Consider the following 27008-nt stretch of genomic DNA (forward strand, 5'->3'; position numbering starts at 1 on the left):
AGTATCTGAAGGGGTGGTGATTTACAATGACTGGATTAAAGTGTACTTAGAAACCAAATTAAGAACTGTACTGTTGGGTATTAGGATAATCGTATTAAAGTATGGCTAAGTGGGCCCACGTGCCTTCTCATCATCTATAGATTTCTTGCCCTATTGTGTCATCTTTTTCTATCTGCATGCACCAAATGTGGCTTTCAAAATAGGACCTTTAGATAAAATATGTCTGTAGCATCATGCCCCTGACAGCCATATAACAACATGTAGGGAAAAGGGTGCACTTGGAAGATAAATCCTAAATAAACTTGTAAGTTCTTTCAGAGTATTTATTACACCTTCTCCTCACGTATCCAGTACTTATGTCTCAGATTTCACTAGTTTAAAAATCACGTTGTCCTCAAATGCCCGAGTAAAAACCCTGACCCCGACTTTACTTGCTTATATGTAAGAATTCAATCATTTATGAGGTGTTTACAGATTTCCAGGGACATGTGTCTGCTCCAAAGTCTGTATTGGTTTTTACATGACACCTGCATTTACCATCTGGCTCCAGATCAGAACCTGTAGCCACTTTTCTTCAAGGTCCTCATTCTGCACGTCACATCCTTCTGGGTCTCTTGGTGCCCACATGGCTTTTTGTGAAACACTTCAACTGAGTGGGGGACACCTATCCATCCTTTCTGCAAATACAGTGAGCACAGACGCAAGTCTTCAATTTTTAACAAAAATTATGCTGAAGATTGTAAGATAGTGATGAAAATTTTATCACAAAGACATTTAAAATTCAGTATGTGATATGGCTATTCTCAAAGGACACAAATCCTTACATCTCTGTGGATGTCCTCTGCTGCGAAATACATCACCTGTGAAAGAGGTGACTTTTTTAAATACAATCTTGAGATCTTATGGGTTTTTTTTACACTTATCGTGCCGTGAACTCATAGGGACTGGGTTCCCGCAGCTCAGGCTCCTCTCTGTGTATTCTCACAAGGTGCACTTCTCTGGGTGGGGCAGGCTGGCGCTTCAGCTGAACCCAAGTACCTTTCTCTTTGGCTTCCTTCTTCCTCTGATCATTTTCCTTCACATGCTTGAGGAAGGCTCTTTGAGGGCTTAATATGCTCAGTATATACATTAATTCTCTCAGCAAGAATCTTACCCTTACTTGGTCGGTTACAGCAATGCCAACAGCATGCTGGGTAACACTATGGACCCTTCCAGTTTTGCCATGGGGACATCTGGGGGCGGGGGGGGGCTCTCCTTTATGAACACTGCCCATTCCCTTGATGTCCCCAATATCACCATTCTTGTAGATTCGCATGTATGTGACCAAAAGAACAACTCCATGTTTTCTAAAAGGCATAGAGAACATACAGCGGGTACCTCTCCTCTTTCGCTTTGTGTGGGTCATTTTGGTGAATTATTGGAAGATGGCAGTTTTTGCCAAAAAAAACAAAAGTGAAACAGGTAGACTTCTTAGTAACCTAGGGCTGCCACCCTAAGGAATTATGGAAGTGCCCTTGGTATCACATTAGTTAGAGCCAGGTGTTACCTGTCTGGGATAGTGATTTGTTTATCTCGTGTACTTGGGTTACATAGAACTTTTAGCCACTCTGACGGCCATGACATAAAAACCTAAGTTAAAAGATGTGGACTCGTTACCATCATTTTATCCAGGTTATTAATTTTACAAGCATTGTTGTCAGATGTATCTTCCATAAGCAGTTTGCTTCCTTGCCAATGTTCACCTCCTGGCCCCACTGTAATCCATTCTAACACAGCAGCCCAAGCGACCCTTGGAGTGCCAAACCACATCGTTCTTATGCAAAAAAATTTTTTAAAAAAGTCAGCGACTCCATCTCATTCTGAATAAAAGCCAAATTCATCCAGAGGGTGCCACATGGCCTTACCTCCTCTTAACTCACTGGGATTGTGCCCACCGTAGTTGCCGCTTCTGTTTCTTGGCTCAAACCACAGAATTCTTCATCATTTTCCCAGCACATGTGACGCCCACGCCCCCCTGAGGGCACTCACACTGTCCTCTCTGCTGAGGACTCTCTCCCTGCAGTGTCCCTGAGCTTGGAGCCCTCACCGCACTCCCCGATGAGGCTGGCTCTGGCCAACCTGTTCAGCATTGTCCACGCCTCCATGGCTGTGTATACACCTTGCCTTCTTTTCCTCTGTACTTGAACACCTTCTGACACACTGAACTTTTTCCCTGATGACTCCACACACTAGGATTTAACCTCCAAGAGGGCAGGACGAAAGGACATAAGTCTATCTGTTGTGTATTACTGTGCGTTGTTTTCTTCATTACTGTGGGTTTTTAAAATTTTTTTATTTTGAGAGAGAAAGAGAGAGAGCACAAATGGAGGAGGGGCAGAGAGAGGGAGACAGAGAGAATCCCAAGCAGGCTCTGCATTGTCAGTGCAGACCCTGACGTGGGGCTCGATCTCAACCATGAGATCATGACCTGAGCCGAAATCAAGATTCAGATGCTCAACCGACTGAGCCACCCAGGCACCCCTATTACTGTGTCTTCATACATGATGTGTACTTGATAATATCTGTTAAGTTTGTGTTACTTCTTTGCCAATGATCACGGATCTTAGGCAAATCAGTTTCCAAGTTTGGAAAAATCTGAGATGTCATCAAAGTCATTCCTCACTTCACAGATGGAATAAATGGGGCCCAGAGAGAACACACAGCTATTTTCAGTAAAAGTGGAATTAGAAAGCTGCCCTTTTTTTTAACTCTTTAACAAAGGTGGGTACAAGTGATTTACATAACTCCATACTTAGAGTAGTAGGAGCCTAAAACTCATTCCAGTTTTAAACGTTTAGAAATTACTAACCTATCGTGTTCATTGTGTTTTATTTTACTCTTAATGGAATTGTTCACTTCTCATGTGACATTCACTCTTACCTTTCCACCCCACTTTCTTGACTCTGCTATTTATTCAATAATATTGTAATAACTGTGATGTATAAAATACACTTGCAGTAAGTGTTTCCAAGATGGGTTCTAGCATGTGGTTATGGCTTTATGATGTCCGTATACTAAAGCAGAAATGTCTCCCTGCCTCCAGGATAGAGGGCCACAAGACAGCGGGGACTGACTGGGGCTCACCTTAGGGGCACCACTCTTGTCACTGATGCATGCCTGCCTTTGGATCACTTAGCACTGTGTCTAGTAGCAGGGGGCGGGGGGGCTGAGTTGCACAGGGAGTTAATGCTCCCTTCGATCAGTGGGAAACAGGAGTTTGCCTATGATTTTTGTCCCCCTGAAAAGAGTTTATTTGGCCTGTTCGATGACAGTCCTTCAAAATCAAGTGAGCGATGGCCCATCACACCTGCAGAGACCTGCTCAGAAACACACTGTAATGTTGTCTCTGCCTCCCTCCCTGCCTCCCTCCCCTATCCTCCCTCCTGTGTCTCAGGGGCTGTACTCCTAACAGAACTATGGGGCTGCCTTTAAGGACCTTGAATGCTGCTAAGAAAATTATGTTCAGACATACGTAATGACCACAAAGTACCATGTGATCTGTCTTATTAAGTACATATAAAGGACACAAGTTCAAGGAAAGAGATCTCTTTAGTTTGAAGAGTGAGAAAGAAAGAGTGAGCAAGCAAGAGCAGGGGAGGGGCAGAGAGAGAGGGAGAACCTCAGGCAGGCTCCACACTGTCAGAGCAGAGCCACATGTGGGGCTCTATCCCACAACCCTGGGATCATGCCCGGAGCCGAAACCAAGAGGTGGACATTTGCTTAACTTACTGAGCCACCCAACAGTCCCCCTTTTTATGGACCATTTTTAAAGACAGGGACTTAAAAGACATGGACAGTACCATCCACCCCCAACCCCACAGAAAAAAAAGGGAAGGGTAAACATGCAGATATGCTGGCACACCTCCTCTGTCACCCGGACAAGCCCTGGTTGAATAGGGAGTGTTCTGGCCCAAGTTTGCTTGATGATGCTTGCTGCTGTTGCCCACACGAGTCCAGACAGATTTGCCTGTAACTCATGCCCTGACCTGTGGCAGCCATCAGTGCACATCAGTAGTTGTCACGGCAAGTGACGGGCAGCCTCCCAGAACCAGGTCCGGCCTCCTGTTCTCCTCTTCATTGTCCTCTCTCATTATGCTTGGTGCTCACACAGACATTATGCTTGGTGCTCACATTATGCTTGCGGCTCAAGGCTGCAATCAGTGCTCCAACAAAGTGAGACACAACAACAACAACAACAACAACAACAACAACAACAACTACAGAATTGAATTATCAATCTCCTCAGTAAGTTCTTAACTGACTTGGAGTAAAAGACGCTGTGGACTAGTTTTTTGTTTGTTTGTTTGTTCGTTTTGTTTTTTTATGAACAAGGCAGTACAGTTGTCTTTTAATTACATGCTCCTTACATCAGAGAAATGAGATGCTGAATCTTTAACTTTGAACCAATGAAACTTAAACCCTATCACTTTCTCATAATTCCTGTAGCTCATCACTTTATACTTTACATCTTTATTTATTGTCTCAGAACATGAATGTTCCCTTCAATGATTTTCAGCCTGGTACCTGCCTTAGCTTTCTACTGCAAATCAGTATTCTTCATTCATAGGAATTTGTATTAGAAATGGTAAAAACAGATAGAGGTGTCTGGCTGGCTCAGGTGAAGAGTGTGCGACTCTTGATCTCACGGTTGTGAGTTTCAGACCCACGTTGGGTGTAGAGATTATAAATAAACTTAAAAAAGAAAGAAATGGTCAAAGTGGTAGTATCCATTATTATTAGCGTCTGTTTTTCAGAATGGCTCATGAACCCCAAGAGTTTTATTTGTGGCTACCTGGAAGATAGATGGCTGGATAGATGGGTTATGGATGGACGGATGCATGGATAGATGGACAGATAGATAGATGGATAGATAGATTATGGATGGACAGATGGATGGATGGATGGATAGATGGATTATGGATGGGTAGATGGTTGGATGGATACATGGATTATGAGTGGACAGATGGATGGATAGATGGATGGATAGATAGTATTTTTTGCTGATGTTCCATCTTGCCTCTCTGTCCTATTCAGTAGTTTATTTCAGAAACCATTTTATTTTTTAGTGTTAATTTTGTTTAGTGGCTTTTAATATACTACCTTTTTTGAAATATATGCTGCATTCTTTCTGTATTTGTTTTTATTTTTTAATATGTATTTTCAGATATAATTAACATACAGTGTTATATTAATTTCAGATTTACAATATCATGATTCAACAATTGTATACATTACTCAATGCTCATCATGACAAGTGTACTTAATCCCCATCACCTGTTTCTACCATCCCCCCCACCCACCTCCACTCTGATAACCATCAGTTTCTTCTCTATAGTTAAGAGTCTGTTTCCTGGTTTGTCTCTTTTTTTTTTTTTATTTGTCTTGTTTCTTACATTCCACATGAGTGAAATACTATGGTATTTGTCTTTCTCTTACTGACGTATTTCACTTAGCATTATATGCTCTAAATCTTTCCAGGTTGTTTCAAATAACAAGATTTCATTGTTTCATGACTGAGTAATGCAGCGTTAAATATATATATTTATCAGTGGACACTTGGGTTGCTTCTATAATTTGATTATTGTAAATAATGCTATTATAATCATAGGGGTGAGTGTATCCCTTTTAGTTAGTGTTTTCATATCCTTCAGGTAAATAATCAATAGAGGAATTACTGGATCCTAAGCTAGCTCTATTTTTAATTTTATGAGTAACTTGTATACTGTTTTCCATAGTAGCTGAACCAGTTTTCATTCTCATTAACAGTGCACAAGGGATCCTTTTTCTCCCCATCGTCACCAACACTTGGTATGTGTGTTTTTTATTTTAGCCATTTGATTTAGGTGTGAGGTGGTATCTCATATGGTTTTGATTTGTGTTTCTCTGATGGTGAATGATGCTGAACATCTTTTTATGTGTCTGTTGGCCATCTGGAGGTCTTCTTTGGAAAAATGTCTGTTTATGTCTTCTGCCAATTTTTAATTGGATTACTTGTGTGTGTGTGTGTGTGTGTGTGTGTGTGTGTGTGTGTGTGTGACAGAGAGAGAGAGAGAGAGAGAGAGAGAGAGAGAGAGAGAGAGAGAGTTGTATAAGTTCCTTACATTTGTTGGATACTAATCTTTTATTGGATATATAATTTGCAAGTATCTTCTTCCATTCAGTAGGTTGCCTTTTAGTTTTATTGATTGTTTCCTTTGCTGCACAGAAGCTTTTTATTTTGATGTAGTCTCAATAGTTTATTTTTTTATTCCCTTGCCTCAGAAGATATATCTAGGAAAATACTGCTGCAGCTGATGTCAAAGAAGGTACTGTATGTGCTCTCTTCAAGGATTTTCATGGCTTCAGGTCTCACATGTAGGTCCTTCATCCATTTTGAGTTTATTTTTGTGTATGGTATATGAATGTGGTCCAGTTTTCATTCTTTTGCATGTTGCTGTCCAATTTTCCCAGCATCATTTATTTGTTGAAGAGACTGTCTTTTCCGATTGCACATTCTTGCCTCCTTTGTTGATTAACTGACCACAGAGTTGAGAGTTTATTTCTGGGATCTCTATTCTGTTCTATTGATCTTTGTGTCTATTTTTGTACCGGTACCATACTGTTTTGATTACTACATCTTTGTAATATAACTTGAAGTCTGAAATTGTGAAACCCCCAGGTTTTTTTTTTTTTTTTCTTTTTCAAGATGTCTTTGGCTATTCTGGGTCTTCTGTGGTTTCATACAAATTTTAGGATTGTTTTTTCCAGTAATGTGAAAAATGCTATTGGTATTTTGATAGGAATTGCATTGAATATGTAGATTGCTTTGGGTAATATAGACATTTTAATAATATTTGCTCTTCCTGTTGATGAGCATGAATATCTTCCATTTGTTTGGGTCATCTTCAGTTTCTTTCATCAGTATTTTATAGTTTTCAGAGTATAAGTCTTTCACCTCCTTAAGTTTACTCCTAGGTATTTTATTATTTGGGGAGCTGTTATAAATGGGATGTTTTCTTAATTTCTCTTTCTGCTGCTTTATTATCAGTGTATAGAAATGGAATGGATTTCTGTACATTGATTTTAAATTCTGTGATCTTACTGGATTCATTTATCAGTTCTAGTAGTTTTTTGGTGGAGTATTTAGGGTCCTCTGTCTATCTTATCATGTCATCTGCAAATAGTGAAAGTTTTCCTTCTTCCTGATCAGTTTGGATGCATTTTATTTCTTTTTGTTGTCTGATTGCTGTGGCTAGGACTTCCAGTATTATGATGAATGGCAGTGGTGAGAGTAGGCTTCCTTGTTTTGTTCTGATGTAAGGGAAAAGCTCTCAGTTTTTCCCCATTGAATATGATGTTAGCTGTATGTTTTCATAGATGGCCTTTATTATGAGGAAGTATGTTCCCTCTAACTTATTTGGTTGAGGATTTTTATTATGAATAGATGTTGTACTTTGTCAGATTTTTTTCCTTTCATATATTGAAATGATCATATAGTTTTTATCCTTTTTTATAGCTGATGTGATGAATCACATCAATTTGCAAATATTGAACAACCTGCTACCCAGAAATAAATTCCACTTGATCATGGTGAATGATTTTTTAAAAAAGTAATATTGGATTAAATTTGCTAGGCTTTTCTTGAGAATTTTTGCATCTATTTTCATGAAGGATATTGGCTTATAGTTCTCTTCTTGTTGTGTCTTTATCTGGTTTCGGAATCAGGGTAATACTGGCCTCGTGGAATGAATTTGGAAGTTTTCCTTCTCTTCTGTTTTTTGAAATAGCTAGAGAAGGTATTAACTCTTCTTTAAATATTTGATAGAATTCACCTGTGAAGCCATCTTGTCCTGGAGTTTTGTTTTTTGGGTTTTTTCGATTACTGATTTAGTTTCATTGCTGGTTATCAGTCTGTTCCATTTTTTATTTTTCCATTCTTCAGTTTTGGCAGACTATATATTTCTAGGAACTTATCCATTTTGTCTAGGTTGTCCAGTTTGTTGGCATGTAAGTTTTCATAATATTTTCTTACACGATTCTGTGCTGTTTGTATTTCTCCTCTTTTGTTTTTGATTTTGTGTATTTGAGTCCCATCCCCTTCTCTTTTCTTTTATTTTTTAAAATTAGTCTGGTTGGAGGTTTATCAATTTTTGTTGATCTTAAAAAAAAAACAGTTCCTGGTTTCATTTATCCCTCCTATTATTATTATTAACCATTATCATTATTAATATTATTTTCTATATCATGTATTTATGCTCTCACCCGTATTATTTTCTTCCTTCTGCTGGGTTTTGTTTGTTATTCTTTTTGTATCTCCTTGAGGTGTAAGGTTAGGTTGTTTGAGATTTTTCTTGCTTCTTCTGATAGGCCTGTATTACTGTAAACTTCCCTCTTAGAACTGCTTTTCCTGCCTCTCAAAGATTTTGGACCATTGTATTTTTACTTTTGTTTGCTTCCATGTGATTTTTCATTTCTTCTTTGATTTCTTGGTTTACCAATTTATTGTTTAGTAGCATGTTATTTAACCTCCATGTATTTGTGATCTTTCCATTTTTTTAATTTTTTTTTTTATTTTGTTTTTGTTTTTGTGGTTGATTTCTGGTTTCATAGTATTGTGGTCAAAATGAAGGTATGATGTACCTTCATTCTTTTTGAATTGGTGAGGCCTGTTTAGTGGCCTAATATGTGATCTATTCTGGATTAATGTTCAATTTGCACTTGAAAAGAATGTGTATTCTACTGTTTTACAGGAGTGTTATGAATATATTTGTTAAATCCATCTGGTCCAATGTGTCATTCAAACCCACTATTTCCTTATTTATTTTCTGTTAGGATGATCTGCCCATTGATATAAGTGGGGTATTTAAGTTTCCCTACTATTATTGTATTACTATTGATTACTTCCTTTATGTTTGTTAAACAGTGCTTTATGTATTTGGGCACTTCATGTCGGTGCATAAATATTTACAATTTTTATATCTTCTTGTTGGATCATTCCCTTTATGATTATATAGTGCCCTTCTTTGTTTCTTGTTACTGTCTGTTTTAACGTCCATTTTTTCTGATGTAGGTATCACTGCTACAGCTTGTTTTTTCTTTTCATTAAAAATGCTTTCCTTCCCTTCATTTTCATTCTGCAGCTGTTGTAGGGTCTGAATTCAGTCTTTTGTAGGTAGAATACAGATAATTCTTGTTCTTTTATCTACCCCATCACCCTATGTCTTTTGATTGAAGACATTCAAAGTAATTATTGATATGTTTGTACTTGCTGACATTTTGTTATTTGTTTTATGGTTGTTTTTGTAGTTCTCTTCCTTTCTCCTCTTGTTCTCTTCTCTCATGGTTCACTGGCCTTCTTTAGTGATATGTTTGGGTTCCTTTCTTTTTATTATTTGCATATCCATTAGTGGTTTTTGTTTTATGGTTACCATTCAGTTTATAAATAACATTTAGTGCATATAACAATGTCTATTAAGTTGATGTTCACTTAGATTGAACCCATTCTAAAAGCACTAAATTTTTGCCAGTCCCTCACCGTGTTTTAGTATATGGTGTCATACTTTTACATGCTTTTAGTTTGTGAATTCCTTGATTAATTTTTATTAGATGTAGTTGATTTTATTGATTTTGTGCTTCCTGCTTTTCTTACTCCTGTCTATGGTCTTTCCCTTCTGCTCAAAGAGTACCTTTTAATATTTCTTGTATGCCTGGTTTAGTGGTCCTGGATTTCTTTAACTTTTGTTTGTCTAGGAAACTCTTTATCGCTCCTTCTATTATAAATGAAAGCTTTGCTGGATAGAGTATTCTTGGCTGCAGATTATTTTTCCCTTTAAGCACTTTGAATATATCATACCACTCCCTTCTGACCTGCAAAGTTTCTTCTGGCAAATCTACTGAGAGCCTTATGGGGTCTCCCTTGCATGTAACTGCCTTTTCTTGTCTTGCGGCTTTAAATTTTTTTCTCTTTATCATTACATTTGCCATTTTAATAACTATGTGTCTTGGTGTGGACCTCCTTGGAGTGATTTTGCTGGGGGCTTTCCTTTAATCTGGATTTCTGTTTTCTTCCCCAGATTTAGGAAAAACTATTTCTTCAAATACTTTTCCTGTGCCCGTTTCTCTCTCTTTTCTAGGGATCCATATAATGTGAGTGTTTTAACACTTGATCTTTTCCTCAGTCTATTTTCATTTTTTATCATTACTTTTCTCTCTCATGTTCAACTGGGTTGCTTTCCATTACTCTGTCCTCCTGGTCACTGATCTGTTCTTCTGTTTCCTCTAGTCTACTATTCATTCCCTCTAGGGTATTTTTTATTTCAGTTGTTGAGTTTTTCATCTCCGAATCATTCATTTCTTATGTTTTCTGTTTGTTGAGGTCTCACAGAGGTACTGTCCTCTTTTATCAAGTTCAATGAGTGCCTTTTGACCATTACTTTATTTATTTTTTAAATACCTTTTTTTTTTTAATTTAACAGAATAGTATACATGTATTATTGGACTTTATGACATGAAAGCATTATATGCAATGGGATATTCTGTCTTACAGTAGTACTCTCATATGCACTGAGACCATTGTAACATGCCCATATAAAATCCAGCATAAAAAGTTCTCTTTCTTCAACTTCTTTACTCAATTAAAACAAACCATGAATATTTATTTTGTGATTTGAAAACCAAGCTAATTTTATGCTTTAAACTTCTGGCAGGTCATTTCTCATGGGGCCTTTCCAAAGCCTTATTTTCAATAATGGCTATCCTTTATTTTTTTGTGGCTGGCTTAAAGAATCTAAAAATACATATTTTATTAATCTCACATTGTCTGCTATATCGTGGATGCTAGGTCATGGAGTTTTTGTTGTTGTTCTTGTGGTTGTTGTGGTTATTATTGTCCTCAGCTGTAGAGGGTAAAATGTTATATATTATAAAAAATAGAAGGAACAAAACCTTATTATCCATTTGCAAAATTTTATAATACCCACTCCCATTCCCAGTGAAAGTTCCTTCTACATCTTTCTCCACAACCAGGATTATAGAGCATCACATCAAGAGAGAAAAGAGCAGGCAGCCAATTTGTAAGGAATCCTGCATAATACACCTATACATTGATGAAACACAAATTTGTCCCAAATAAGCACTCTTTGCATACACATCTAAATCTAAATAGAATTTTTCATATACACAATGCAGTCTCAATGTTTTAAATTAAAAAAAAATCAAAAATGTAAACAAAAAAATAAATTTAAATTTAAATTCATAAATATACCGTATTCTGGGGCAATCGCATTAGGATCTTATCCCTCTGTTTCAGAATTTTGCCCATTATTTTAAATGATCTGTCAGGCATATTAATTATCTACCTTTCCTTTAGGTCTCTTGCTGTGATTTTGTCCTGTTCCTTCATTGGGACACATTCCTCTGTTTCCTCATTTTGTCCGAGTCTCTGGGTCTGTTTCTATGTTAGGAGAGTCAGCCGTGTCTCCTGCTCTCGAAAGTCACGGCCTAACGAAGAAGATGCTTTGCCGTGCCCCGCGGTGCAACGTCCCCTGTTCCCCAGAACTTGGTGCCGCGGTGTGTCTCCTGTGTGTGTTGTGCCCTGTTGTGGCTGAGCCCCTTTCGCCTTCAGTACCATCATCTGCGACGGCTCTTGGTCGGCCGTGGGCAGGGTTTGTTCCTTGTGATCTTAGTGGACTTGTCAGGGGCTGCCTTGGCTTACGTTGAGTCAGATCAGGTATTTGCGTGAGCTGCAGTGTCTTCTCTCTTTGTTGTCCCCTGCGAAGCTTTTGTTGGTGGGCAGGGCTGCAGTCAGACCAGATGTCTGCCCCAGCACACTGATGGGGCTGTAGTCAGACTGGTGTGTGTGCCTATCTTCCTCTCTTCTTGAGGCAGGAGTCCGTCCAGAGAGGTGCAGGTGCACTGGAGAACACGGGGGACTGTGGTGGACAAAGTCCAAGCTGGCCTGCGGTGGAGGGGATTTGTAGCCACTGTGGACAAGTCCTGCTGAGGCTGGGTTGGAGGGGCTGGGTCTGCAGGAGGGTGTGGGGGTGGGGCACGTCGTCCGCAAGCTAGGTGTTGAGTGTTCCTGTTGTGCCGGTTCCCTTATATCTAGGCCGGGGGATGGGAGAGGGAGATGGCACCCACCAGCTCCTTTGTTCTTGGAGAAGTCTCCCAACAATCCCTGCCCTTCCAGCACAGGCCCCAAGATTCACAGACAAATTTCCCTACCATATACACAGATTTCTTTCAAACTCCTGCTTCTGTGCTGTATGTCAGCCAGGCTATTTGCTATGCTCTCATCAAGGGCCCTGAGTGCCTAGTGGGGTTCTGTCCCCCTCCCCTCTGTGCCTGGGGAACCTAGTGGGTTCTGTCCCCCCTTCTCCCCTGTGCCCGGGGTACCTAGTGGGGTTCCACCCGCCTCCCCTCTGTGCCAGGGGCACCTAGTGGGGTTCTGCCCCTCCCCCCTCTCACACATCAGGTGTTGTTCCCTCCTGCAGACAGTCCCATGGGTCCGTTTGGGTTCTCATCACATATCCGCTCTTTTTCTCCTTTTGGATATGGCCTCTTTTGTACATCTAGCTGCAGTGAGTCTATTCTGCTGGTTCTTCAGGTCGTTTTCCAGGTTATTTACACAGAATTAAGTGTTGTCTGGTTGCATCCATGGGGCGCGGTGACCCTAGGATCATTGTACTCGCCCATCTTCCTCTTTCTCTTAGGATGAGATCACTCAGGCGATTTCAGTGTGTCTTCTTTGTGCACTCACTAGCTGTTTTATTGAGCTAAGCCTTATTTCTTCCACCATGCACAGAAAGCACAGGCTGGTTAAAGGTCCCTTCTGTGCACACAGCATTTGGTCCAAAATATGCTTCCTCTACCTGACCGGGTTTCAGGGAATAGGTTCTGTTTCAATAACCATTTTAAGAAGGAAAATGACAAGTATAATTGTATTATAATTATATATATTTGTATGCTAGTTTATATTTTTTGTATATTATGTTGAGCCATGCATGTTTTACCTGTAGTCTTTCAGCGTGGGTACACTACTCTCTGAAGGTGATAGTAACTGATTAATGGATAGGAAAGTCAGTTCTATTCAAATGGTTCATAGAGTCACCTTTTGAGAAGATAATTATTTTATTTTTTTAAGCGTTTGTTTTTGAGAGAGAGAGACAGACAGATAGATAGACAGAGTATGAGCAGGGGAGGGGCAGAGAGAGAGAGAGAGAGAGAGAGAGAGAGGGAGACACAGAATCCGAAGCAGGCTCCAGACTCTGAGCCTTCAGCACAGACCCTGATGTGGGGCTCAAACCCATAAGTGTGAGATCATGACCTGAGCTGATGTCAGAGGCTTAACCAACTGAGCCACCCAAGAAGATAATTACTTTAATTCAAATTCAAATCACGGATCCTACTGGGGATAAAATGGTGAACTAAAGCAGATATATGTGCTGTCGTTCTGAGATTCATTGTGGATTCCTGGTATAGTTTTGGTTTGGGGAGACACCTAGAAAAACAAAATGTATGATTTATCAATCTCAATACGTTTTATTAACAAGCATGTGCCTAGTAATTTTTGTTAGCTTAATCATGAAAACGTTTTTAACTTTTTGAGGTGATGCCTTCTCAAAAACTGAATAGAAAAGAATGTACTGCACTAGAGGATGTTAACATATTTTAGACATGAAAGTGTTTGTTTACATCACAGCATAAAAACTGCAAAAATGTAAAGTTCACTGAACACAAATTATGGATACATACATAGTCATGGTTTGGGAATGTTAAGAGGACCCCTATGAAGTATGAAGAGCTGTCAAGGGATGGCCTTGAAAGTTGACCCTCTTAGGCAAGGATAACTTCCTCCATCTCATGGCAAGTTAATGGAGCCATATCATAATGAAATGGAATGCTGTTTTTAATGGATTTCTTAGATTATTTTAGAAGCCAAAAGATCATTTTGATTGTATCTTTTGGAAAAAGTTACTTAGCCAAATATACCTTGCCAAAAGTTATGACTCCTAAGCTGGAATTAGATCACCGTGCTATTAAATTCAATGATTAAGGATTTTTAGAAACTGTTTTTGTGAGTCTTACGGAGGATAAAGATTGGCTGTTTTACAGGACATATGTGTCTGATGTGTACATATGGGAGCCACACGTGTGGTACATCGGACACAAACGACATCTGAGTGTGACTGTAAGCTCTGTTATTTTGTGTACCCATCTTTCTGTTCAGCTCAACAGCACTGGAAAAGCTGCCCTTTGGTTTTTCCTGGAGAAGCGATTTACAGAAACTGGTGATGTTTGCGGGAGACCGTTCACTTCACAGGACACCTGGCACCTTTCTCAAAATGAGATCTCCTTCTCTGATTACTGTGCTGTGTCCCATTTTCAGCTGTCTGGCATGGTTCTTTCTAAGCAGTGTATCTGTGAGGTTGTGAAAGGAAAGATAAACGAGGAATAAGAGGGCAGCTAAGAAGTCAGCGTTTCTCATGCAAAAATGGAAGCTCAGAGAGGTTAAGTAGCTTCAGTCAGATCGTCAGCCTCACAGCCTCTATCCCACTTACCATGCGTCAGCTTGCTTCACTGACAGGCATCAGATACAGAATTAAGACGAGCTGCTTTGTTCTTTTGCAAAACCCAAATACAAAATTTTATTCCGAAGTTCATCAAAAGTCAAATTGGAGTTTTTAGGAAAGGAGTTGTAATCTTTTTGATAAACTTAATATGTTTTTTTTTCTGAATTTAGGGGAAAACATTTGGTATTTTTCTTTTTAGTTAATTTCTCAATCTATAAATAAGATACTTACAGAATAGAATAAACCTAATAGATAGATGGCCAAATAAATTAAAAACTTCTTGAAGCCTTATCAAGAAATACTTGTTTCAAGAAAGAAACATTTAACTGTTTCATAGTAAAGTTTTTAGGCGTATTGATAATTTGCATAGACATTGATTATATTCTTGAGTTAAAATATATACTGGCTTCTAAAATCTTCCATCAGCTATAAATCTGGAAGAGTAAATCAATCCAGATTGTATTTAGACAGTCACTTCTTTAATTTCAAGAAGGGCACAAGAAAGCAGAGAGAAAGGATTAGCATGCCTTAGCAATTCGAGTGATACCTACTGGGCTGCTCTCCACAGTGGAATACACTTGTCCACCCAGTTGAGTCTTGTTTGCTTACATTCTGGTGTTCCACTTCTGTCCACGATGCAAAGCTGCAGAATGACAACACTGTGACCGTTACTGAAAACGATTGCATTGAATTTTTTCTTTGATTAAGTGAAGGCAATGTTAAAGCCTTCCCTTTGCCATTTTGAAACGTTATTCAACTTCATTCAGTTATGAAGAGCTGTGTTAAGCACACAGGCCAAACTGAATGAATTCTATGAAACAAAACCCAAGCAACTGCTCTAATTGTATCCCAGCACACCGAGGGGAAGTTCAAATGCATCTGCTTTGCTGCTGGTGATTTGTGTTGCCCAGTATATAAGAACCTAAAGAGACCATCTTTTTTAAAACTGTGGGCTAGGAACTACAAGCTGTCTTTGTAAGTCTCATCCATGCCACTTTCTTCTGTCACACATCTATCATACGTTTATTTTAAGCCTAGAATGCTAAAATCTCTTTTTCCACATAGTGGAGCTTAAAGTCCATCCAAACTATCCATTTTAAGTAAAATTAAGGGAGTGAATCTTGGTGCAGTGGAACTCATAAGATGATTAATTCAGTGTCGTTTCTGCCTAGACCCATATGAATCCCCAACCCAGTTGGTTAACTGGTGCTTATCTCTGTTCTCACCACCTTACTGCGTTTCAAAGTACAGCCCCCAGGCCCAGTTCCCAGTGTTACTGTGTAGGACCATAGCAATGCTAAGTCACTGATCCCTCAGTTCTGTCACCCAAATCCCAGTGAGACCTCTCCCGGCCATGGGTCGGGCTCCACCCGTCAACCTCCTTCTCCCTCATTTGAACTGACCTGTGGAGTTCTTTCTCTGCTCCATTGTAAGCATGAGATTTTTCTCGGAAATTGTCCTTGAAACTTTTCAAAACATCCCTGCTCATCACAACCCTTGTCCCTAATCATTGTCTCTTGCTTCAGTATTACTTCCTATGTCTCTTCTACTGGCTGGATTGGGATTACAGATCTTTCCTTTGAGCATAAAGTGCCCAACCAAAGATTCTGGCTCTTTTCCTGTCTTCCTCCCTGGCACACAGGGAATTTTCTCTCTCTTCTCTAAAGCTCATGCAGCAAATTGAAGACTAATAGGGGGGAAAATCACATGATTTCATATCTTGGAAAGGAAAAAAAAAAGCCAAATTCTTCTCTCTCAGCATTCACATTTAGGAGGCCCTCAGAAGACCCAATTACCTTGACAGCACAGAAAAAGGGAATATCTGTAGGTATTTCAAAAGTCAACAGTGTGTAATATGTACTTTCATAATCAAGGCCAGAAAAGCCAGCCAATTAAACATCATACAAGTCTAAACACCGTTACTGACAAAAGATCCAGAAATTAAATCGTGAGAAATGATCATCAAAACAGCAGGTATTGTACATGAAAAATGGACACTTTGTTATCAATTTTGGTTGTTTCCATACCTTGAAGGTTAAAATTTTATACAGTGAGTAAACTCTTACTGCATAGCTACAGACGTTAGAACTCAGATTAAGAAAATGACATATATTTGGGTTTCAAATGAAGGTTAAACTACATAAGTAACAAATGCATATATTTTTAACTGGGCGGTCTTTTGATATCTCCAGACATTTACATGCAGAGAAAAGTTTGCTATTAGAGGTGATTTTTTTAAGTGTATTGTTGGGCTAAATAACAGACTCTGAGGTTTATACCTACTCAAAGTTATTTGGTTCTGTGATTCTCATCCGTGTAATAGGTGAGAGGCTTTGTGTTTTCCTTTACTGTACTCACCTGGAAACGGACGTCGGTGGCTTATCGAAGGCCACATGAGTTCAAGAAACTCAGGTTGACAATCTATTCCATTTCGATAATGAAGTTCCCTTGTTGCCAAATGTTAAAGGTACAAGTTTGTCAGATTAAATGTCTGAAAGGGAATGTCGCTGGACCTAGTCACACTATCGCTATTGAAAAGAAATTGTATCAGGGCCTCCTCAGTGGTGCTTCAGTAATATGTCCCAGTGACTCAGAGTATTAAAGCAAAGGCGTCTTCTTTCTTTACAGTGACAAATGGGTTAATCGGTGGAACTCTTCTGGATTATTGTTCAGGCCTAGTACCTGAATAGCCCGAGTGGTGATGAGACACCACCTCTTATCTGTTTAGCAGATACAGTAATAGGCTGGGTCAAGGAGCGAACTTTAAAAGAACCTCGAGGCATTTCTGAGTCCCGTGTTTGCACACTCTCAGATATGCAGGTGATCCACTATTCTGGCTTTCCCAAAGCAGTCCCGGAATGGAACAGAAAATAAACAGTCGTCTTACTGCTAATCATAAAATTTGAAATGAAAATAATGAGATGGTACATTCAGAAAACTTCTGAAAAATCAGATTATTATGTAAAGAAAAGAAATGAGATTAAAACTTTTCTTTTTTTTTCCCCCCTGCCCAAATAAGTGAAAGTCTCATTTTGGTCTAAAATAAGTATTTCTTGGGGTACCGGGGTGGCTCAGTCAGTTAAGACTTTGGCTCAGGTCATGATCTCATGGTTTGTGGGTTCGAGCCCCACATCAGGCTCTGTGCTGACAGCTTGGAACCTAGAGTCGGCTTCGAATTCTGCGTCTCCCTCTCTCTCTGCCCCTCCCCTGCTTGTGCTCTCTCTCTGTTTCAAAAATAAGTAACCATTAAAAAATTTTAAAAAAGCAAACTAATTATTTCTTGCAATGCCAAGTAGAGAAACACTTCTGTTCTGCCTCCTGTGCTCTGTGACAACAAGTTATGGCAGGATGGGAAAAGGAGCTAGAAGGAAAGTATAATTCAAAATCTTTCTGACACAAACAAGCTGAACTCTAGTCTGTGGCCATTACAGAGGCTGCTCTTTTCCACAACAGCCCAGAGATAATGAACCTGCTAATACTGCTATTGGAAAGCTCTGAATGATGGGCACTATAGTGTTAGGATTGTTTCACTAAGAAATGCAACTAACAGTGAGAATCAAATCATCACTGTTATTGAATGAGACTAAACTAAACATGATTAAGTTTGAAACTAGCAGCATCTATCACAATACTTTTCCAGTGCTATTTATTGATTTGTCAGTGTTTGTAACCCGTAGAGGCAAGCTCTTGTCACTAGATAACTGATGTTTTGGTTACCGGTTTTATAAAGAATCATCTCATGATCCTCCCCTGGATGGGGGCAGACAGCATCGATTGGAATTAGTACAATCAGAGGAAAAAGGAGCACTCAGACTTTTGTTTGATGGGATCAGGCCAATATCTTTCTGAATCCCTACTTTATGCAAGATGCGATTCACATTTAGGGATTGTTAGTAATTGCTAAGACTCCTTGAGCGTTTCCGTGGCCAAAGCACACACTAAGGTCTCTTTTCTCATTTAATCCGCACAACAATAAATGGTAGGCACTTTTATTTTGTATCATAATAATTATTAATATTTTCCTTATATCCACTATACAGAAAGTAAAACAAGTTGAAAGGGATTAAATGCTGCACACTTTAGAGGAAATGCATATTTAGTTACTAATATATAATAACGCATGGACTGGGTTCATTTCCCCTTGTCCTCAATCCGTCCAAGAACAAGTTCAGACTGTTGGAACCAAGCACAGCGTTGGTTATTTACATAGACAAACAATTATGTAAATAAGCTGTTACTACAACGTGTGATTAAATTTCAGACCCTATGAGGAATTGATTTGCCAAGACCTTCTTTCAGAGATCAAGGAAACAATTTCTAGCTGGAGGGAAGGGTAGCTTACATATGATGCGTTGTTTACCTTTTTCCCTCCCTTTGCAATGAAAAGAAGTCGATCAGGGCCTGGGGGAACAGTCACAAGGCTTCACTTCAAGGACTGAAGGTGACGTCACACGGGCGCATGCGCACACTGCACACACGCCCCATTGTGGCCTCTGCCATTGTGAGGTTGTGCCTGCGGAAGGAGGTGTTTGCCCCGGTTTAGGTAGGAGCCTAGCGGGAAGCCCTACTTGAGAACGAGTGCAGTGGGAGCTGAGGGTCCATCTGGACGCCCACATAAAATACTTGTTATGAACAAAGGAAAACAAGAGTGACATTAAAACGAACAGCAGCAAAGTTCACAGAGCAAGCTGGATGTCAGAAAGTAGAGGCGATAAGAATGACCGGCAAGTATTAATATGGTATTAATTAATACGGTATTAATATGGAAAAGAAAATTACTTTTACAACTGAAACCTCTCTCAAAATATTTTAGAACTGTATTTCTTTTAAGTACAGGCTCCCCCTGGGGCTCCTGGGTGGCTCAGTCGGTTAAGCATCAGACTTCGGCTCAGGTCATGATGTCACAGTTCGTGGGTTCGAGCCCCACATCAGGCTCTGTGCTCACAGCTCAGAGCCTGGAGCCTGCTTCAGATTCTGTGTCTCCCTCTCTCTCTGCCTCTCCCCCACTCACACTATCTCTGTGTCTCTCTCTCTCTCTTAAAAATAAGTAAGCGTTTCTTTAATAAAAATAAATAAATACAGGCACTTCCTTACTCCAGTTAAATATTCAAAATGGAAAAGATATACTATCACCATTATTTTATTATCCTAATAAAATTAATTAGGTAGACAATCATTTCTCTGAAATATTACCAAACTACTTGTATTCCAAACCTAATGACATTTCTATATCATATCTTAATCATTGCCTTCATTTTACATGTTTTAATTTATTTGCAATAAAAAGTTAATCTTTACAGTTTTGATTCATTCTCTGAAGATTTTAGAGGCTGGCACATAATAAACAGATCTTGTTGATACATATACAACTTCTTTCCCAAGACACTCCCTTGTCCAAGGAATTTCCACTCCAAGAATGAAGATGACACATCACAGATTCTGTTCCCCTGTCTGTCTCTCTCACACATAAACTTTATTCTAGTTAATCACATAAGTGGGGGGAAAAGGCTATAAATCTGGTTGAAATATAGCCATGAGGGCAAGAATCTATTTTTCTGTAGTTATAGACTCATTGCATGCTCTTCTCAGCATCAAAACTGAAACTTTCTGCACTTTGTACATATTTACAGAAGTGATTTTCGTGGCATTTACTAAGTTATATATTATAAAATATCAGTGAAAACTACTCTGTTAGACTCAGCCTATGTGCCCTATTCTAACCTGGGCTTGTCTGCTTCACTGGGTGCAAATCGAATAGCAAATAGAAGCCACGTCCGTTTGTTTTAGATCTTGTACCCCTGAGTCCACTGTCTGCATTGTTACCTGAGTGATTTATCTACAATATGAAATCGGCCTTATTACCCTGCTATTAAGCAAGTCTGTGGCTCCATTGTGATTTTACGTATGACATACAGCATGTCCTTTGTATCATGGTCCCGACCTGCTTCCTTGGCCTTATCTTCCAGCTCTCCCCAACCTGATGTTTATGTTAGAATAATATAGAACATCTACGTGTTTTATGATTGCCTACATTTACTCATATTTCCCCCTTTGCCTGGACCCTAATAGTTCCTAACATTTACTTATCCAACTCATTACCTACATTTAAGGTTTATGTTAGATACTGTCCTCCAAAAAGACATTCTCAAGCTGGTGGACTGGGCTGCGTTGATATGTGTCACCTCTTTACTTTCTCAAAATTATGTGTTTATGGGTTTCTTTCTTTTTTTGAGACTGCGAATTCCTTGCAGGTAGAGCAAATGTGTTTATTACATTTGTTGTATGGTCATCCCTGAACGTTGTATCTGGCAGACTTAGGTAGTAATGTATATTTGGTGAAATGAAATAGCCAAAATTTTTCATGAAATCAGAATTAGAATTTTGTCTCCAACAGATTTGGGCATTAACAAAATAATCTTGCATTACTTTGAAATAAAGCCCTAAATAAAGGAGTAAGATAGGCTAGATTTCTTCAGTGATCATAAATCTATACCCTGCCCCTTCTTTACTGCTTTGAGACCATCCATTCAGTAATTCAGTCATTTACTCATTCATTCATTTGTTCATTCATTCATTCCTTCAATCTCCCTCTTTTATTTTAAATGTAACTTCTGAGGATGGGGTCTTGGTCTCTCTATTTTTTTCAAACTGTAGTCAGGGATTCACTTCCAGTAGAAGCTACACCAGGATGTGATATATTTAAACCCTCCTTCTTCCTTAAGCCAATAAGGGCATGGGCAAGAACATTGGGATCTATAGTTCTAAGATACTGCTGTCTAATGCACTATCTATCTATCCTGGAGGAGGCTACTCTCACTGGAGTTTGCTTGCAACAAATTTAATCACCTGTCTTACTTAACAAGTTCTCTCCTGCTTTGGGGCTGACCAGGTTCGCCTGCCACTTGAAATAGCTCTTAGGTCAATAGCTTAAGTAGATAGCTCAAGGTCCATTTCCATTCATCACCTACAGAGATCGGCAGTAAAGCCACAGGGCTCCATATTTCTTATTATAAACATGTTGAAACCCTTTCAGAATTGCTTCAAAGAAGCAGATACAGAGAACTTCATGAGCTCAGTTCTATGCTCTTAGGAAGATTGTCTGCTTTCATTTTTCGAAGGTCTCATACATATCCTCTGATTTTTCATTCCCTAAGATTCAGACCTCAAATACCTGCATGCTCCTTAGGCATGATGAGTAAAAACTAAAGAATGAGGGATCATGACAATAATTACAAAATTTTATATTATCCTCTCCTACCCATCTAAGGTGTTGTCTCTATGGAGATCAGCTCTACCTATCACATATTTCTGCAAGATATCAACACAATCTAAATTCTAATGACTCTACAGCTCCCTCTACACATTACCTGTGTGATGCCTTCATGAGTATGTCCATGGTGTGTTAACTTAGTGATCTGTACTCTAAAATGTACACATTTTTGTAAAGGGTGCTGTATTAGAGTTCTTCAGAGAAACAAGCAACAGGATGGTCGGATGGATAGATGGATGGATGGATAGATAGGTAAAAGAGGAAATTTGTTTAAACAATTGACTCAAAGGGTTATGGAGGCCAAGGGGTCCCATCAACTCCTGTTTGCAAGCTGAGGGACCAAGAAAGTCAGTGATATAATTGAGTTTGACTCCAAATGCCTAAAAATTAAGGGGCCGGAATTGGATGATGCCCACCTAGCACTGATTTCCGTAGACTTTACTCAGTCTACTGATGGAAATGCTAATCTGTTCCAGAAACACCCTTACAGATACACCCAGCAAAAAATGTTTTACCAACTGTCTGGGAATCCCTTAGCTCAGTCAAGTGGCCATACAATTAACAATCACCTATGCTGTGATTAAAATATGTAATATTTAAATGGTTTAGAACAGACTTAGGGTCCAATGAAACCAATATTATCACTGGTAGTTAGTATGGGTTTAAGTTGGCATGAATGTTTATTCAGGGGATGTGTATAATGAATATAGAATTTGTCTACTCCTATGAATTTGTCTAAAGAAAATGATCATTGCTACACTGATATTTATGACTAAGAATGTACATCACAGAATTACTTGATAGAGGTAGTCATTCCTGTCTTAAAAAAAAAAAATGACACAGTTATCCATGTGATATTTCAATCCCTAAACCTACAAATCATTATTATATCCCTCCTCTTTCCATTAACCCCACATCCAGTTTAATCCCAGAAAAATTTCCTTGTTGTTTGGTACCTAGTACTAACTTGTTTCCTACTCCATTCTTCCATCATCTCCGGCCTTCCTTGTTTCCACCCAACACTTCCTGATATCCAGTCTTCAAAAGTTTGGTCTTAAAAAGATGCATTGTATTACATGCTTCCATGCATACCCACCTTGAGTAAAAGGAGGGACTACCATATAAAGTAGCCTTCTAGATGCTATCTGTCACAGTGTCCTTATTTCCCTTATAAGAATGATTACTTTATGGATTTTTACTTATTTTCTGGTTTGATTTCTATCTCTGCCACAGAATACAGGCTCCATGGGAAAAGAGTAATCTCAGTGCCATAAAACAGAAAGGAAAGATGATAGTGAGTTTGGAACAAATCAGAATGTCCACGCATAGTATAATTAAAGTTTAGATGAAAAATTATATAGGCATAACAAACAAGAATAAAGATGAAAATTGCTTCACACAGAAGAAGATTCAGTGTCTTATTTTCCTCTCTAAACCAAGATGGAAATTTTCCTCTCTAAACCAAGATGGAACTATTTGAGGATTTCACTAAATGTTAGTTGAACGAATATAATTAGAAATAACCTATGAAAGTAAACATTCAGGGTCGCCTGTGTGGCTCAGTTAGTTAAGTGTCTGACTTTGGCTCAGGTCATGATCTCACGGTTTGTGAGTTTGAGCCCCACGTCGGGCTGTGTGCTGACAACTTGGAGCCTGGAGCCTGCTTTGGATTCTGTGTCACCCTCTTTCTCTGCCCCTCCCCTGCTCACACTCTGTCTGTCTGTCTCTCTCTCTCTCAAAAATAAGCATTAAAAATTTAAAATAAAAATAAAAATATATACAAAATATTCATTAAGGCAAAGCTGATTTTTATATATCCATGTTATTCATTTTTCTTCAACTACATAGTGTCTAATTTACCAGTATTATTAGGATACATTAAGAATATGAATATATATGTATATACATACATATATGTATGTATATATATACATACATATATGTGTATATATATATACACATATACATATATACATATATATGTATATATGTATATGTGTATATGTGTGTGTGTGTATATATATACATATATATATATATATATATATATATCTCCCCTTATTCAGTATAGGTATGCTGGATAAAATTATGGGAGGATGAGAAGTATATGCAGCCATTTCTGTTTCTAAGGCCAACCTGTTCTCATCCTGTCCCTGTCACCCTCCACCTGCTCTGCTCTTGACCACAAGTTAGAAATGTTAGAACTGCTGAGCTCCGGTTTCACAGCTGAGATACGACGGCAGTTCCTGTTATCATCATCATGCAGTAAAGGTCACTCACCAACCACATGGAACACATGCAGACGTGTTCTTCACAACTCTTGTAACTGCCGATTACATTCACTTAAAATAGGGCCCTAATTATGAAATTTACAGGGCCACCAGGTCATACACCTTGATGACTTTTATTCAAAAAGGTGGCGGATTTTTCCTTCTGTGACATAGAAAATCATGATTTGAAGAACAAATATGGTACTTTTTTTTTCTTTTACAGGTGACCCGTATTTCAAAACTGTCAAATGACATTACAAAACCCCTCACCTTTTAAAGGTAGCAACAGTATTGAAACAGATTCTGAAATATCATATGACTATTATATTGTCTGAAGCTTTTTTTTAATGCTTTGTCAAAATGCTATTACCAGTTTAGATATTAGATCTTTATCCTAAGAAGAGAAACAAATTGTAGGCAAGCATACCCTTCCTCACTTCCGAAGAAGAGGATATTACTTTCATGAACACATCACTTGATTACTATTGATTTTCTTTCATAAATGGGGAAAGGAATTTCCTGTTTAGCTTATTAATCAAGGAGCCCTTTCCTGAGGGTGTGGGAAAATCACCAAAATTATCAAAGGTAACTTCAGTAAGAGTTATACACAATGACACTCGTCGCAGTTGAACAATGACTACTCTCGATGCAAGAGAAAAGGTGGCTCAGTGTTGTGGAAGAAATAATAATAGAAGGTACTAGGGAAATGTCTGCTGTTCTGTGCCAGGCACCGTGTTAAAACATTTATTTGTCTGTGATTTCTGAATTCCCTGTAGCTACTCACAGTAGCCATTATTATCTTCATTTTATAAGTGATAGAATTGAGAATAAAGAATTAGAGGGGTAGTGGACCAAAATTATACAGCTTTTGAATGACCTGGACGTGATTTAAACCAGGTTCTGGCCAGCATCACATTTGAAGATGTTTGCAGTACCCCATGGACAACAAATATCCGATCTCACTCCCTTTCCTCTGGCAGATGCAGCAAATAAATCATAGCTTTTGTTTCTGCTCAGGAACACGTTCCCTTAAAATCGTCCTAAACACAGAATCTATATCGCACTGACCAGATTCAACACAAATGATAGAACCTAATGAAACATCCTATCAAACGTGCCAAACAGTCTTCTCTAATTTTCCTTGGGTGGTTCCATGTCACTGGATCTATGAGTGATCTTTTAACTGTTTCAGGAAACTCATTTATATATTACTTTATCCCAGGCCTTCAAATATTCTCTTCCTCCCTAGTTCTCAGACTTGTTAATTTTTCTTCTAGCCCATGAAATCCATCTGTGTGGGTGTGATTTCTAGCCAAATGAATGTAAACTCTATTTCTCTTTCTCTATTTGGATGGCTTTCCCTTTCTCTAGGTGGCTGTGACTAGATTGAATGAAAGGGTGATGATTCCAGATTAACATGGACCTGTTTTTCCTCTTGATTGCTTCATGACTTTCAAACATCACTCTTCCCATATTAAGGCTTTCTTTCTAGATAAGTATTGATTTAGGAGTCTCTCTGCCAAAGATAAGAAGGAGAGGTGCAAAATGCCACTCAATAGAGAAGTTAGCAAGTGGCCTAAATTGTATCTAACTGTGGTATGGAATAAGAAGTGACAAATAAATGGAAAAGAATTTCTATGTAAGAACTAAATTTTCCTTCCTTCTTCTCTCCCTCCCTCCCTTTCTTCCTTCCTTCCTTCCTTCCTTCCTTCCTTCATTTTTTAATAAATCATGAGAAATTATAAATGGAATGAGCATAAATAAGTGTAAAGATTTCTAGAGAAAATCAAAAGTGTGCATATATATATATATCATATATATAAATATATTATACATATAATATACATATGCATATTTCCATATCCATAGCATTCTATATAGTGGAAAATTAGAAACAATGTAAATGTCTAATATAACATAATTGGTTAAAGTAAATTTCATTCTCAGCAAAGTCACAGGGTATGAAATCAATGCACAGAAATTGATTGCATTTCTTTTTTTTTTTTTTTTTTTTTTTAATTTTTTTTAACGTTTATTTATTTTTGAGACAGAGAGAGACAGAGCATGAACGGGGGAGGGGCAGAGAGAGAGGGAGACACAGAACTGGAAGCAGGCTCTTCCAAGCCATCAGCCCAGAGCCCGACGCGGGGCTCGAACTCACGGAACGCGAGATCGTGACCTGGCTGAAGTCGGACGCTTAACCGACTGCGCCACCCAGGCGCCCCTTGATTGCATTTCTATACACCAATAATGAAGCAGCAGAAAGAGAAACCAAGGAATCAATCCCATTTACAATTGCGCCAAAACCATAAAATACCTAGGAATAAACCTCACCGAAGAGGCAAAAGAACTGTACCTGCAAACTATAGTAAGTTTATGAAGGAAATTATAGAAGACACAAAGAAATGGAAAACTATTCCATGATCATGGATTGCAAGGACAAATATTGTTAAAATGTTGATACTACCCAAAGTGACTTACACATTCCATGCAATCCCGACAAAAATAACACTGACATTCTTCACAGAGCTAGAACAAGTAATTCTAGAATTTGCAGGGAACAAGAAAAGACCCTGAAGAGACAAAGTAATGTTGCAAAGGAAAACCAAATCTGGAGACATTACAATTCTGGACTTCAAGCTGTATTACAAAGGTATAGTCATCAAGACTATATATATAAACTTTAAGAAGTCATGTTACGTGATCAAAAAAAGTTTTGGGACACCTGAGTGGCTCAGTTGGTTAAGCATTTGACTTCAGCTCAGGTCATGATCTTGCAATTCCTGAGTTCCAGGCCCACATCGGGCTCTGTGCTGACAGCTCAGAGCCTGGAGCTTCAGATTCTGTGTCTCCCTCTTTCTGCCCCTCCCCCACCCATGC

At 38.7% G+C, this 27008-nt stretch overlaps 1 protein-coding gene and 1 long non-coding RNA gene across 9 annotated transcripts in view; one reads left to right on the top strand and one right to left on the bottom strand.

Annotated features, from left to right (window-relative positions):
* Nucleotides 1-19121, bottom strand: part of LOC123380974 — a 39233-nt gene extending 20112 nt beyond the window's left edge. Inside the window, exons 1-3 of one of the 3 annotated variants that reach the window (XR_006587465.1) lie at nucleotides 18949-19099; nucleotides 15140-15231; nucleotides 13382-13516 (exon numbers count right to left, since the gene is read on the bottom strand). This is a non-coding gene — a long non-coding RNA (uncharacterized LOC123380974). Of the gene's footprint in view, nucleotides 1-13381; nucleotides 13517-15139; nucleotides 15232-18948 lie in introns of those variants that run through there. The other 2 variants (XR_006587467.1, XR_006587466.1) reach the window with 2 other exon arrangements.
* Nucleotides 1-27008, top strand: part of PCDH15 (protocadherin related 15) — a 1549353-nt gene that overhangs the window by 684396 nt on the left and 837949 nt on the right. The gene's annotated exons all lie outside the window — the stretch shown is intronic.

This window comes from Felis catus, chromosome D2 (genome assembly GCF_018350175.1).
Source record: "Felis catus isolate Fca126 chromosome D2, F.catus_Fca126_mat1.0, whole genome shotgun sequence".
NCBI classification, from domain to species: domain Eukaryota; kingdom Metazoa; phylum Chordata; class Mammalia; order Carnivora; family Felidae; genus Felis; species Felis catus.